General features: G+C 38.8%; 1 protein-coding gene and 1 long non-coding RNA gene across 2 annotated transcripts in view; both read right to left on the reverse strand.

Moving 5' to 3' along the window:
* LOC115588980 (uncharacterized) overlaps positions 1-14,582 on the reverse strand; it is a 654,211-nt gene that overhangs the window by 82,534 nt on the left and 557,095 nt on the right. The gene's annotated exons all lie outside the window — the stretch shown is intronic.
* LOC115589001 (uncharacterized) lies at positions 11,900-13,417 on the reverse strand. The gene is made up of 5 exons (XR_003985449.1): positions 13,296-13,417; positions 13,158-13,173; positions 12,991-13,064; positions 12,821-12,871; positions 11,900-12,031 (listed from the first exon to the last, which is right to left on the reverse strand). It is a non-coding gene; the product is annotated as an uncharacterized LOC115589001 (long non-coding RNA).

Genomic DNA, 14,582 nt, shown 5'->3' on the forward strand with positions numbered 1-14,582 from the left:
TGGTTAATAATGTGTACAGTCAGTAAAATCTATTATGAAAATAAGAGGTTTCTGTCTGACAGCAACGATATCAGTAATAATTCATGTGTAGGATATTAAATCAGTACAAAACAGTAACTATATAAATTAGATAAAACACTGAATAGTAAACCTCCGATTTATAACATAATAAAAATTCATTTGTAAGATATATAATCAATTAAAAACTGTAATAATTAGTATTAGGCATTACAGTGTGACAAAACATGAAGCATAAGTTTCAGCTTATTCTTCTAATCATGACTAATCGACTAATCAATAAAATAATCGATAGATTAGTCGACAACAAAAATAGTAGTTGCAGCCCTACTCTCAAAAGGAAAGAGAAATATCCTCGAGACAGCGACATGGCCAGAAATATTACAGAGAGGGTAACAGAATTCATCGCTCTGGATAACCAGCTCACCTCTGTGGTAGAGGATCAGGGTTTTCTTCATCACCTGGAGTTTTTCCTCGGTATGCCCAGGGACCATCTAGTCACTACATTGACTCCACTTCCGAGTTTCATCGTGCCAATATGCGCACTAGTTTGGTGGGTCTCATACAGCAGAGCATGTAAAACAGGCAACCGAGGAGATTCTGAACAGTGTGAAATAGACAAGTGACGCATCCACGTCATTTTACATGACAACGTAAGGAATATGTAAGATGCAGTGGATGATATGAAGGTACCAAGCGTGGGCTGCGTCTCACACAATTCAGCTGCTGTACACGAGGGTCTGCTGTCACAGTGCAGCATCACAGACTCACCTGCTAACACAAGGAAGGTGGAGGCCAGTGTTGCAATAGCATATGCAGAATAAGAAAGAGCCATATGAAAGTATTTACTTTGTTTTAACAAAATTAAAAAACATTAAGGAATGCAGGTACTTTTCTTAATGCAGCTGTATTATCCAGGACAATATAACTTGAGGCTGAGTATCGGATCAGGACTTGGTATCAGCAGATACTAAATATTAAAGAACTCGGGACATCTCTAATTAAAACCACAGTGAAAGTGTTCAACTTGGCTCTTCAACACTTAAACAAGGTTTTGCCTTCACAGATGTAACGTTCAGTAGTGGAACTTAAAAAATGGATAAAGAAACCCAGAAAAAAGAGACATGACATGTAAAAGAGATCATTGACCAAGTTTAAACTAACATGTCTCCAGTATTTATAAAATAATTCAGTGTTAATATTAATTTACAGTTCAAGTATTTCTGACTTGTGTGTGCTGAACTATATAAACTGGACTTAATCACAGTGACACTAATTTCCTTGTTCTGTCTTTGTTCTAAATCAAACAGCAAACAGACCAAAGGCTGAACTGAGGGCTGATGACAGAGACATTCCTGTAGGGGGCAGTGTGACCCTGACCTGCTCTGTGAACCCATCATCATCTGGTTGGAAATACTTCTGGTACAGAGGAGAGAAAACCTCTGAACCTCTGACCTCTCAACTCTCAGCTGGACCAATCAGAGTCTCAGAGGGAGGAGTCTACTGGTGCAGAGGAGGAAGAGGAGAGCCAGTTAACTACACAGAGTACAGTGATTCAGTCACTATCTACAAAATCAGTGAGTTTGACTTTGGTATTGGAAACAGAATAAAGATATATGTTGTATTAATTGATTGAAAAACATTGTATGTTTGATGTAGATTTAACTGTTTTTTCATTTGTGTTTCCTTTCTGTGAATTCTTGAACATGAACAGTTCCAAACAAGGCTGTTGTGACTCTGCAGCCAAACTGGACTGAAGTATACAGAGGAGAGAGGATCACTCTCAGATGTGAGATCAAAGATGGAGGAGACACTGAGTGGGAGTATGAATGGAGAACAACCAGCTCAGAAAAACCTTCAGATCAAAATGAACACAGTATTACATCTGTGACTAGATCCCACAGAGGAGACTACAGGTGTAAGGGCAGAAAGAAACATACGCAGCATTCTTCAACAGATTGGAGTGATCCAATCAAACTGACAGTATCAGACGGTAAGTCACATCACATTTCTTTCAAAGTGAAGATTATACAGCTCATTAAAGCCTGTTTTTGTTCATATCATGTTTAAAGTGAATCTTCAGCATGTACTGATCCACTATCAATTAGGGCTGTAACTATACCCCAAACTCACAATTTGGTTTGTATCACGATTTTTGACCTAAGGTTCGATACAAACCTCTATTTTTATTTTTATTCTTAAATTAGACATTTTATTTATGTAACATGTCAATAACTTCTATATGATACTTGTCTGATAGTATCAGAGAAGCAGTATTGGCAAACTGAACCAGTGGTAATAGATGAGCCGGCTGCATGTATGGAGGGCGTGTCGATCGGATGGTCTGTTAACTGCACAGGTTCATCACTCAACTTAATAAAGACAAATGTCCCACAAAGCAACATTACAGAACCAAACTAGGGTAACATATAGTAACTGTAACGAAAAAATACAGCAGCTGTACGTGGAGACCGGCAAAACACTATAACTCACCGAGTGTTTATGATGAAAAAACGGTCAGCCCTCTAGACCGAGAGTTCGGTGAACTTTGCCCCGGAAAACAGCCTCTGTCCTCGCGAGTGACAGAGCCAGACAGCGATCTGTTCACCGATGGCGAGTATGTAATTATGTAATTTAGAGTGAAAAACTTAACTTTGACATTGTACAGGATGTTTGGTGGGTCAGGATCTCAATCACGACGCATTAAAACAGCATCCATATGGTTATAACTTATCCGCGGATTTAGATTCACAGGGGAACGCCTGGGAAACACCTTGAAAACACACAGACGTCATCATCATGACGTGTACTGTCACGCCTCTTTAGGAGCTGCAGTGCCGGCCTTCTGTGTGATTTACACAGCGTTCGCTTTTACTCCAGCGGTGCTTCACTCTGTGTGAACGACCAACGATGGAGAATTGGTGAACCACCGCTGTGGTGTTAATGCAGCGTCTCTGTGTGAAAGGGGCTACTTATTATTACTCATAGGGCTGGATCAGGACTGGAAGTTGTGTTGCGATTCTGCCTTCTCACACCGCAAAACAGCTTTGTGGATCTGTGTCACGATTTCAGCTTTGATATATGTATTGTTACAGCCCTACTATTAATACATGTTTTAGTTTACAAAAATCATTTTTCCAACAGAACCCTGGCCTCTCCTCACTGTGTCTCCATCATGGCTGAGTGCTGGAGCCTCAGTAACTCTGAGCTGCAGTGTTGAAGATCCATCTGCAGGATGGAGGTTCTACTGGTATACGAGGGTTCCTGGTCCATTAAGCTACAGAGTTGAGCAGCTACCTGGCAGCAGCAGTGGGACTGAACAGGATTCCTACATTGTTCATGGACAGACACACACAGCACGATATAGTTGCAGAGCTGGAGGAGGAGGTCCAGAGTATTACTCTTCTTACAGTGCCCCTAAGTTTGTCTGGTCTGCAGGTCAGTTTGTTTCTGTCTCTTAAGAAACAGATGTTATCAGTGTAGCAGCTTTAATCTGGTTGCTTTTAGATTGAAAAACATCACTCAGACCAGGAATCAGGATCACATTTATTTCCTACAGCAGTGGTGCACACACAGGCTGTCAGGTGCTGTCAGTCTCCTGCATCAGGTCATGAAATACGCAAATGGGGGCAAAATCTATGTCAAATTTAACAAAATAAACAGCGTTTTTTGCTGGCCAAAACAAACGTAAATATTTGTATCAGTGCGTTAGCAATAATATTGTAACGTTTGTATTCGGTTTAAGACAAAGTAAATCATGCTAACTTAACCAACAGACAGAGAGCATCACAACCCATCTTACTAGCGCAACTTTTGCTGGGAAGTTAGAGCTATGTCAAGATAACATTGTTGTGTACCGTTAATTAAAGTCTCCCTGCTACAACAAGTGACACAGAGCCATAAAAAAAACGTATCTGTATAACACTGATTTTACAGACATATGGACATAAAGAACATGGAGAATATTACACAGGTTTTGAGAATGTTCACAAATACCAAAGATTAGAAAAAAAATAGATGATAATATGTGCAACATATTGACACAGTTACATCAGCTCTGTTCATCTTTTTTCTAAATGATGATAAACAAACAGTATCACGGAAAAAAATAAAATTAATTTACTGTGGTCTTATGACCTTGTCTCTCTCTTGTTACCATCAAGCTAAACTTCATGCTTTCCACCTTACTGGGTGGAATTTACTTGTTTTCTTCTGTCCTCACTCTTTAACACAACACACAAAAAGACAGATATGATATCTTGGCTAAAACTCTGCTATCATTTACAAAAACTACTTTAAGTCTGGATACTTACGCTTTTCTTCTGCTTCCTCTGTGCTCTGTTTGACCTCTTATCACATGTTTTTCAGATATTCACTCATCAGCATCTCTCACAGTGAGTCCTGACAGAGCTCAACACTTCACCTCTGACTCTGTCTCACTGAGCTGTGAGGGAAACTCTGCTGACTGGAGAGTGAAGAAATTATCAACTGAGGACAGATACCCATCGTACTGCTCCACTTGGGGGACAATGACTGGATCAACATGCATCATAAACACTGACAGGACCAGTGATGCAGTGTTCTGGTGTGAGTCTGGATCAGGAGAGTCCAGCAAAGCAGTCAACATCACTGTACAGGGTATGATTTCATTACATCATGTTTTTCTCTGACTTATTACTTCAAACATCCCGTTGTGTGTTGAGGAGGACAGCACACTGACATGTTAAGAGTTCTGCCCAACACTCTGCTGCATCATCTCTCCAGTAATTAATGGTTTTCACTTCATGAACATAGTTGAGTATTTAATCACACTGTGATTTTAACCATGTATAAATATAGAATATAGATTTGTGGCTGATGTGTTCTTCAGTTTTTAGGTACATGGTCACCATTTAAAGTCCAGTGTGAAGGATTTAGTGATATTTAGCTGTGAGTTTAGAGATTCAGCCAACAGAAAGGGTTCTTGAACATTAGACACACAAGGTGTATGAAGATGAAACGTCAGATTTTATGATCACTGTTAAATCAGTGACAACAATGTAAAAGAAAAAAACCCAGTATGTCTTTTCTCATCTCTCTACATCAGCTCATTCTCAAGTTCCTCAACCAGCTGATCTCTGACTGAAACCTCGTATTCTTTGACTGTTTAACAGATGGAGATATGATCCTGCTGAGCCCTGCCCGTCCTGTGACTGAAGGACATTCTGTTAGTCTGAGCTGCAAATTAAGAAGTCAAACATTTGACTCCATTGTGTTTTTCTATCACAATGAGAAAGTCATTCAAAATGACAGCAGATGGGAGTTAAAAATCTCTGCAGTGTCAAAGTCAGATGAAGGATTCTACAAGTGTCAACACTCAGGACGAGAGTCAGCACAGAGCTGGATGTCAGTTCAGGGTGAGTAGGATTAAAACAATTGCTGCATTTTCTTGTAAACTGTTTTTGACTGGGGCAGAAAGACGAATATAGTTTTCCTATTTATTCCAGCGGTGTCCAGGCCTGACAGCTCTTCATTTCCTGTACTGTTGATTGTTGGGCTGGTTTGTGGAATCGTTCTTGTTATTCCTCTGCTCGTTTTGTTTTGCTACAGAGCGTCCAAGAGTGAGACCTTCTTCTTCTATTATTACATGTTTTGTGTTTACGTTGAATCGAAATACAGAAAACATTTCTGACCTCATGAGACAGAACAGCAGAACAACAACTTACAATACAAAACCATGTAACAACAAATCTTCCTCTTTTTTACAGATACATGCTTCAAGAGGTTGGTGTACAACAGTTTTCTCACATTTTGAAGATAACAGCAAAACAATCAATATTCCTGTTTATTAAATGTTTTGTATTTGCTTCATGTTTTAGTCCGATCCAGTCTGAGAGCTCCAACTCGGATCATGTGGTCAACCTGAATGAGATTCAGTGCAGTGAATACTCCTCTCCTCCACACGGTAAACACACATTAAAAAGATGATTCTGACTGTGTCTCGTTTTCTCTGCTCTGTAGCTGATGTCTCTCTGTATGAATCAGTCAAACACTCAGATTATACCTTTTATTAACACGTATCACAGAAACAACCTGTTACATATCAGTGAAAAGATTTCAGTTGACAGCACTTTGATCACTTTAATGACCTAAAATTAGTCAGGATCATTGACTGGATATAAAGATTGACGACATGACAGCTCCTCAAAAGTGAAGCTAAATCATCTCTAACTGCTGGTTAGCATTTAGCTTAAACCATAGCTTCACCTCCAGCCTTTGAGGTGTGTTAGCATCGCTGTAGACAACAACCTTATTATCAGCGTGCGTTGTGAAAATATCACCTTTGATGACATGTGACTATTAATGATGTAGTTACTTTGAGTGTCTACATCACTGTGTCTGCAGCATGTGTGTCATCATTGATATACAGGTGCCACATGTTCTACTCTGGATCATTTACTGTTTCTGAATCTATTGAGGTTCTGCAGTGAACATTAGAAATGCAACCACTGAATGATTTAAGTGAACTGATTCCAAGTGATCGATATAAAATCCTGTAAGTGAATATGTACATTTCAGTTGCAGGTGGATCCCAGGACGTCACGTATTCTGCAATCCAACTTAAACGTGTTGGGAAGAAGGGTGAGTTCTCTAAATACAGGAAGTAAATGGAAACATCTCTAGTGTAAAAAGTATTGATTTATTTATTTTCTGTATGGATTCATGTGATTGTCTTCACAGGGAAACAACAAACACCAGAGGAGAGATCAGTTTACTCTGATGTGAGGACCAGAGCTGCAGGTACAGTCAGTTACAACTGTCATGTTCAAAGTTTGGTTTGAAATGTTGCGTATCATTTTACTGGAGGTCATTATTTGTTGTTATTAGTTGTTAATCTTTTGTTATCCCTTGGGTATGTATTAAAACCTACCATGAGGTGTCACCAGAGTTGTAAATCTCCCACATTTCTCTGGCCCTTCACACTTTGGGGTTTTTCCTAAGTTTGACTTTTCATTCAAATCCTGAGATCTGCCCTCTGTTTCAGACGACAACCTGCTGTATGCCCAAGTCATCGACCACAATAAAGGCGAGAAGAAGAAAGGTCAGTAAAGTCTGCATCCACCTGCAGCCGTTATTATCCAACATGTTAGTCTTGGTTTAGCTGTTTGTTATTACTTATTGTTTTTATGCATCATATTTCTTTTAAATGATGTATTGTGTATTATATGCATTACTTAAGAACAATTTGTTTTACTTCACACATAACTCAAGTCTGTAAAAATGTAAACTACTCCAGTGGAGACGTGAACCCTGACAATGTCCATGTCTTATCTTCATTTATAGGATGATCAGCTCCTGCAGCAGCAGATGAAACTGTTTATTCTGAAGTCAAACCGGGATCATCTCTCGGTAACAATGCTGCCGTATAACATCAATACTGTCGTGACATCTTCCACAGCTGATCAAATGGATAGAAGCCAGAATAACATGTCAGAAAGCATCTTCACATCTTGAGTAACCCAGTACCTTTGTTTGTTGTGTTGTTCTTCCAGGCCTGTGAGGAGAGAGGAGAGGAGGAAGAGGAAACTGGTCGACAGCATTTCATTCAACTGCTGTAGAAATACGAGACATGCTCAGTATTCTGTACAGTTTATTTGTTGGCAGATTATGTAAAATAATGGCTTCATATGAGTACTGAAACAAAATCCCTATTTTCTTCACGCACTTCTTCGTTAATTTTCATTTTTACAGTTTTGTTGTCACCTTTTGATTTTGTTAAGTTTTGTTGGAAACATTGAATGCAAGTCTGATAGAAGATGTTTGAGCTTGTGTCGCAGGGTTCCAGCTTTAAAGTCAGAGTCTTTGTTCAGTGTTAGATCTAGGATAGACGTCAACACTGACTTTGGATAGAAGTAATAATCTGCTATCAAACAACATCCTGCATGTACAGTACGTATGTTCTTTCTGTCCTTTTTAAGATGAGAGGTATTCTGTGTGTTGTTTCACCTCAAAGGAATCTTATATTTGTCATATTTTAAAATCTTTTGAATATTTTATACATCAATAAACAGTTTTTTTCCAGCAATAAGCTGTCAGTTGTGTTTTTCATTCATCCAAACAGCCTCAGAGCCCTTCAGCAACTATCATGTCCCTTCATGTCAGAGTGTGTATTAAAGTTTTTATGTCTTCATCCAAACATCCTGGTGGGTCAGATCTGGAAACTTCAAGATATCTGTGTAACTTGTACACATGTACAACATGCAACTGGAGGATTTATAATAGTTTGATCAACAACTTAATGAGACCGTTAAGAGTGATAAGAGTCAGAGGGTTAAAACAGTCGAACAGACGCGTGTGATTGGACGACACAGATCAGACGATCTAGTTTTTTTTTTTTTTTTGGATATCTGAAATGAAAATTATCTGTTAGTCCACTGTAGAGGGCGATCCTTCCTCAACTTGCTGTATTCGGTCTCTCAGGTTCTGGTTGATCCCTCGCTGCTGTAAAGAGACCAAACAACAGAACAGCTGAAGTTGTGACATATTTCTCAGATACTGTTAGAATGAAGTGAAGGATTGTGGTCGTCCTCAATACTTTTCTTCAGGTTCTTATTGATCCAAAAAAGCTGCTGAATTGAACCTGTTAATAAAGTTCTACTGACTTCTACTCAACCAACTTACCAGAGACGTTGAGCCGACAATCACCAAAGTCCACACCATAGTTTGTCCTCACATCACACAGGTACTGTCCTGAGTCCTCAGTCCTGAGTCTGGACACATGAAGTCTGAGTCGTCCGTCTCTGAGGACGTCTTTGTCCCACTGGACTCGTCCTACAAACTGTTGATCCCGAGACTCTGGGACCTCAACACCTCCACTTAGATGAAACAGGACTGAGACTTTGTGATATAAAGTGAGTCGGGGGAAGTGTCAGCTGTGGTTGTGAACGTCCATTCCAGTGTGATGTTGTGGTTCTCCTCTGCCTGATAGGAGGTCTGTGTCACATTCACTACAAATGTTCCTGTTGAGGAGACAGAGAGGGAAAGTGAGGAGCAGACACACTGACAGCTTTAACATGGCAGCCTTTAAACTCCATCTCCATGTTTGTGTGAACAGTTTAGTGACGTCTCAGAGCTGCAGAGGCTCATCAACATCAGCTGTTTGCTCACATGTGGGCCACTTTAACTGCTTCATTGAATCACAGTGTCAGAAAGTGAAGCTGTAAACTGACCAGAGACACAGTTGAGGCTGATGAGCAGCAGGATCCTGCAGATCATCTTCTCCCTGTGAGAGGAGACAGAGGTGAAGAGTCATGTGATCACAGTTCAGTCCTCACATGTACCACAACCAACATCTACAGTCTGTCTTTAGTCTTCTAAACACTCCTCTGTCTTCATCATCCTCATCATCACACACAAGGACTTCCTGACTGGACACAGTCTGGATGCTAATGCTAAGCTGCTGTGTTGCTCTTCTGACACAAGATGGCGCCAAAAGACTGTGAACAACACAGAACACGTGCTGCATGGAGGCAGACAGACAAACCAGGATGTAAAGGTGTGACGACATAATGTCAGTGATGTAAACATGTAACACTGAAACATTATGAACACATATAAACAGTGTCTCGATATAACGTCATGAGACAACAACTGCTAATAAACAGGAACATGATTGAATTTAGCATCATGTGTCTCATAGTTGAACATGTCCTCTATAGACTCAATGTTTAGAGTCAAGATTTAGATGTTTTGTTTCCACAAGATGTTTAGTTAAAGCTGTTTCTGTATGAAGTCCATCATCCAGCTGACTGATCCCAGTGAACATGTCTCACACATCGCCTGTGACAACTGGTTGGAAAGTGAAAGAACCAGAAGTGATAGAGAACATGAAGATGAGCTCTTATTTCACCTTCATGTACAAAAGATCCATCAGGATGTTCTGGAGGCTTTTTGTCAGCAGTAAACTGTCTGTATATTTATACATTATTAAAGTAATTGATGCTTTTTAAACAGTTCAAAAGACAAAAGATATAAATCACTTATTATATTATAATATAATAATATATAATATCAAACTTTAAGTTAAGCATCGTTGAAATCCTAGTCTGTTTCCACTGAGTTAAATTAAATAAATACATATATGAGTTTGTGAGTCTTCAGTCATTAGTGGATGAAGAATGAGAACAAGTCTTCGTCAGGTGGGATCAAAAATGGTGAACACAAACACACTGACAGTCTGTCATGTGAGGAGGAGGAAGTGACGTGAGGACTTGTCCGGGCTAAAAACACGAGAATTAAAAAGAGAAAAGTCACTGGAGACAGATGCAGCCAAATGTGCAAAAATCTGCAGCTTTTTCAATAAAACGAGCTCGCGGTCTGAAACGACCAATGAAGATGATGAAACGGGTAAGAAGGCAAGATGAACAAAATGCAACTTGCTGCTACCTGCTACGTTTAAGTTAATTAATTAGCCCATCAAGGCAATGAATTGTGTGGCGTTGTAACATATAGGCTGCCTAACCTGAAGTTACATAATTTAAATAATAGTGTGATGCGACAAAATATAACTGAGAAACTTTGTCTTGTAGCCCCTCAGATATAAGATGCAGCATGAAGCAGCAGCCTGGAGCCCGCCACAGGTCCAGAGTGGGCAGGTAGGATTGTTCATTCACTGAATATTATTAGAATTACTATAATGAAGAGTATGGTGTAGACCTGCTCTGTATGATAAATGAGATAATTGATCATGATAGATGATTCAGCACTACAATAATAAAACTTTCCTCTCCTGCACAATTAGTTGTCTTTGTATTATTAAACAGAATTCTTGTTTTATCATTGTGCATATAAATAAATAAATAAAATAAATAATAATAAAACTGACTTGAAAAAGGGAGATTTGTGTTGAGAATTATAACGATTTTTAAAATGTGATTTAGTGTCAGAGGCAGAGCAGGAGCCAGTGGTGAGGAAGGGAAGGAATCATATTCCATTTCATGTTTAGGGATTAGATATCTGTGAACACTAATTTGGTTGATATTTGATATTGCAGAAAAGGAGATTCTGATGTTTTGTTTATGAAATCTAAGTTCTGATTATAATGTTATAAGAGAGTGTAACACTTTTTACATTTTCTTCTTTTTTTATTTAGTATTTAATTCTTTTATTCTTTTTTGAATTTGTTGAAAAGTATGTTGTGTTGCAAAGAATAATGGTGGAGATGTGCACTCATGTTGAAATAAATCCACATTGTGAAGCAACCATTACTTGTGCTGAATTGGAGTTAGAATGACAAGGCTTTAGAGAACAGTGCTCTATTATAGGGCTTAACAGTTAAAGTTATTATTACATTATTTTAATATAATAGGTTGTGATCTAAAGTGGGCCGGTCTGAGGCATGAAACTCAGGGGCTGAAAATGAGTCCCACTCCGGCCCTGGTTCCCTCTAAATCTATGAGGAACACTGCTGACAGCTTATTGATGGAACAAGTTTATTGATGCAGAAAATGGTCAACCACCTTTTGAAAATACATTTAAATCTAAAAAACATGAAATATAGAGAATATCAAGCATTTTTAAAATGACAGAAGAAGCTTGTATGTTAACAGGATGTTTTTCACATAAAATACATTAAATGTTCTAAATCTTTAACTCTTTTTAATCAGGAGCTACAAAAGAAGCTGACTTTAAAGTGGCACTATCACCTCGTACCGAGTGTCCACACATAATATTTGTTCTCTGCAACAACAAACAACAACAAAGGTGTCAGAACATACCGGACGTAAACAACCAAACATTTAATGATTATATGTGATGATCTAAACTCTTTATACCAAATACAACAGAAGATTAAAACCATATGGTACAGTTATTTTAAATGAGCTGCTGTTAGATTAACTTTACAAAATGCTGTGTGTTATTTGTTCAGCGCAGCTGCACACAGTGATCACAGAGAAGCTGTCAAAGTACAGATGGAGTTTTTCATGTTGTCGTCGGTTCTGTTGGTTTAGTTGATACAGATTTCTTTATGGAGCTGAAAGAAACAAAGTGAACAAAAAGCTTCAGGACGACGTCACAATCAACATGTTTTATCACATTTCACTGTCCTCTCTTTCTCTCTCCTCCCCTATCTGTTTCTCTCCATTCCTCCCCCCCCATGGATCACTGACAGTTAATAGTCTTATTCTAGTATTTTTAATAGCTCCATGGTGAATAAAAGGTATAAACTGTACCATGTTCAGCTTCTTGACGGCCTCTGATTGTGTCATAGATACAAACATCACCTACAGAGAAATTAAAATCCATACAAGGTGAGTTTAATCACTTTAACTGTAACAAGTAATGAATCATGTGAGACCTCAGATTCTTTGGATCATTTAAAATGTGTTTATAGGCTCAAAAATACTGAGACAACCAAACAATTCTATTGTGCAAATGATAATATCATCTTAACAGTTTGAGTTAAAAGTTAATTCATTGCAGAGTTGTGGTGTATCTTAACCCACCTCCAGTCTTTCTTCCTGTTCACCAACTAAGAAGTGTTTTAGGAACGACTGATCGTCCTCAAGATGACTACAAGACAGCTTTCCTTTGTCACATTTCACCTGATTGGATTCTTGTGTGTGTGTTTATCAAATTATGTATCTGTGATGAAGTTGCTTTTCTATCTTCATGGGAGTTAAGCTTGATTTATTGATCCTCTGATGGTGTGGTCACTTTGTGTTTGTCTCTGATCCAGAGACCCCTAACAGTGATCCAGTTTCTGTCAAGTGTTTCACAGTTTGTATTGAGCTCCATGGTGAATAAAAGGTATAAACTATACCATGTTCAGCTTCTTGACGGCCACTGATTGTGTCCTAGAGACAAACATCACCTACAGAAAAATACATTTTAAGCCAAGGTTAGTTTACAAAACTAATTAAACAAACTAAGATTTTATTAGATAACTGAAAATATAATATGTGACAAATAAAGTTTAGTTTAACTGCTTACCGTGCTGAAGAGCGGAGTAATGAACATTCTCGTACTCCACATGATCTGCGTTGGTGCTCTCAGACTGGACTGGTCTACAACACGTATCAGATACAGAACATTTGAATAGGAACATAAAAATGTGTTGATGTTACGTTCAACATGAGATGAGAGAGTGTTGCACCTACCTGACGAAGCCTGAATCTGTGAAAGAGACACTTGTTGTTAGATGGTTGTTATACTGCTGTTCTCTCTCATAAGGTCAGAGTATGTGTGTGTATTTGAATAATTAAAGAACATATAATAATAGAAGAAGAAGGTCTCACCCTTGGACGCTCTGTAGCAAAACAAAACGAGCAGAGGAATAACAAGAACGATTCCACAAACCAGCCCAACAATCAACAGTACAGGAAATGAAGAGCTGTCAGGCCTGGACACCGCTGGAATAACTAGGAAAACAATATTCATCTGGATTTATTTCTCAGTCAAAAACAAACAGTTCAAAAGAAAATGCAGCAATTGTTTTAATCCTACTCACCCTGAACTGACATCCAGCTCTGTGCTGACTCTCGTCCTGAGTGTTGACACTTGTAGAATCCTTCATCTGACTTTGACACTGCAGAGATATTTAACTCCCATCTGCTGTCATTTTGAATGACTTTCTCATTGTGATAGAAAAACACAATGGAGTCAAATGTTTGACTTCTTAATTTGCAGCTCAGACTAACAGAATGTCCTTCAGTCACAGGACGGGCAGGGCTCAGCAGGATCATATCTCCATCTGTTAAACAGTCAAAGAATACCAGGTTTCAGTCAGAGATCAGCTGGTTGAGGAACTTGAGAATGAGCTGATGTAGAGAGATGAGAAAAGACATACTGGGTTTTTTTCTTTTACATTGTTGTCACTGATTTAACAGTGATCATAAAATCTGATGTTTCATCTTCATACACCTTGTGTGTCTAATGTTCAAGAACCCTTTCAGTTGGCGGAATCTGTAAACTCACAGCTAAATGTCACTAAATCCTTCACACTGGACTTTAAATGGTGATCATGGACCTAAAAACTGAAGAACACATCAGCCACAAATCTATATCCTATATTTATACATGGTTAAAATCACAGTCTGATTAAATACTCAACTATGTTTATTAAGTGAAAACCATTAATTAGTGGAGAGATGATGAAGCAGAGTGTTGGGCAGAACTCTTAACATGTCAGTGTGCTGTCCTACTCAACACACAACGGGATGTTTGAAGTAATAAGTCAAAGAAAAACATAATGTAATGAAATCATACCCTGTACAGTGATGTTGACTGCGTTGCCGAACTCTCCTGAGTCAGAAGGACACCAGTAAACTGTATCACTGGTGCTGTCAGTGTTTATGCTGCATGTTGATCCAGTCATTGTCCCCCAGGTGGAGCAGTCTAACCAGTATCTGTCCTCAGGTGATAACCTCCTCACTCTCCACTCAGTAGAGTTTCCCTCACAGCTCAGTGAGACAGAGTCAGAGGTGAAGTGTTGAGCTCTGTCAGGACTCACTGTGAGAGATGCTGATGAGTGAATATCTGAAAAACAACATGTGACAAGAGGTTAAACAGAGCACAGAGATCTT

The sequence above is a fragment of the Sparus aurata genome, chromosome 10, assembly GCF_900880675.1.
Source record: "Sparus aurata chromosome 10, fSpaAur1.1, whole genome shotgun sequence".
Lineage (NCBI taxonomy): Eukaryota > Metazoa > Chordata > Actinopteri > Spariformes > Sparidae > Sparus > Sparus aurata.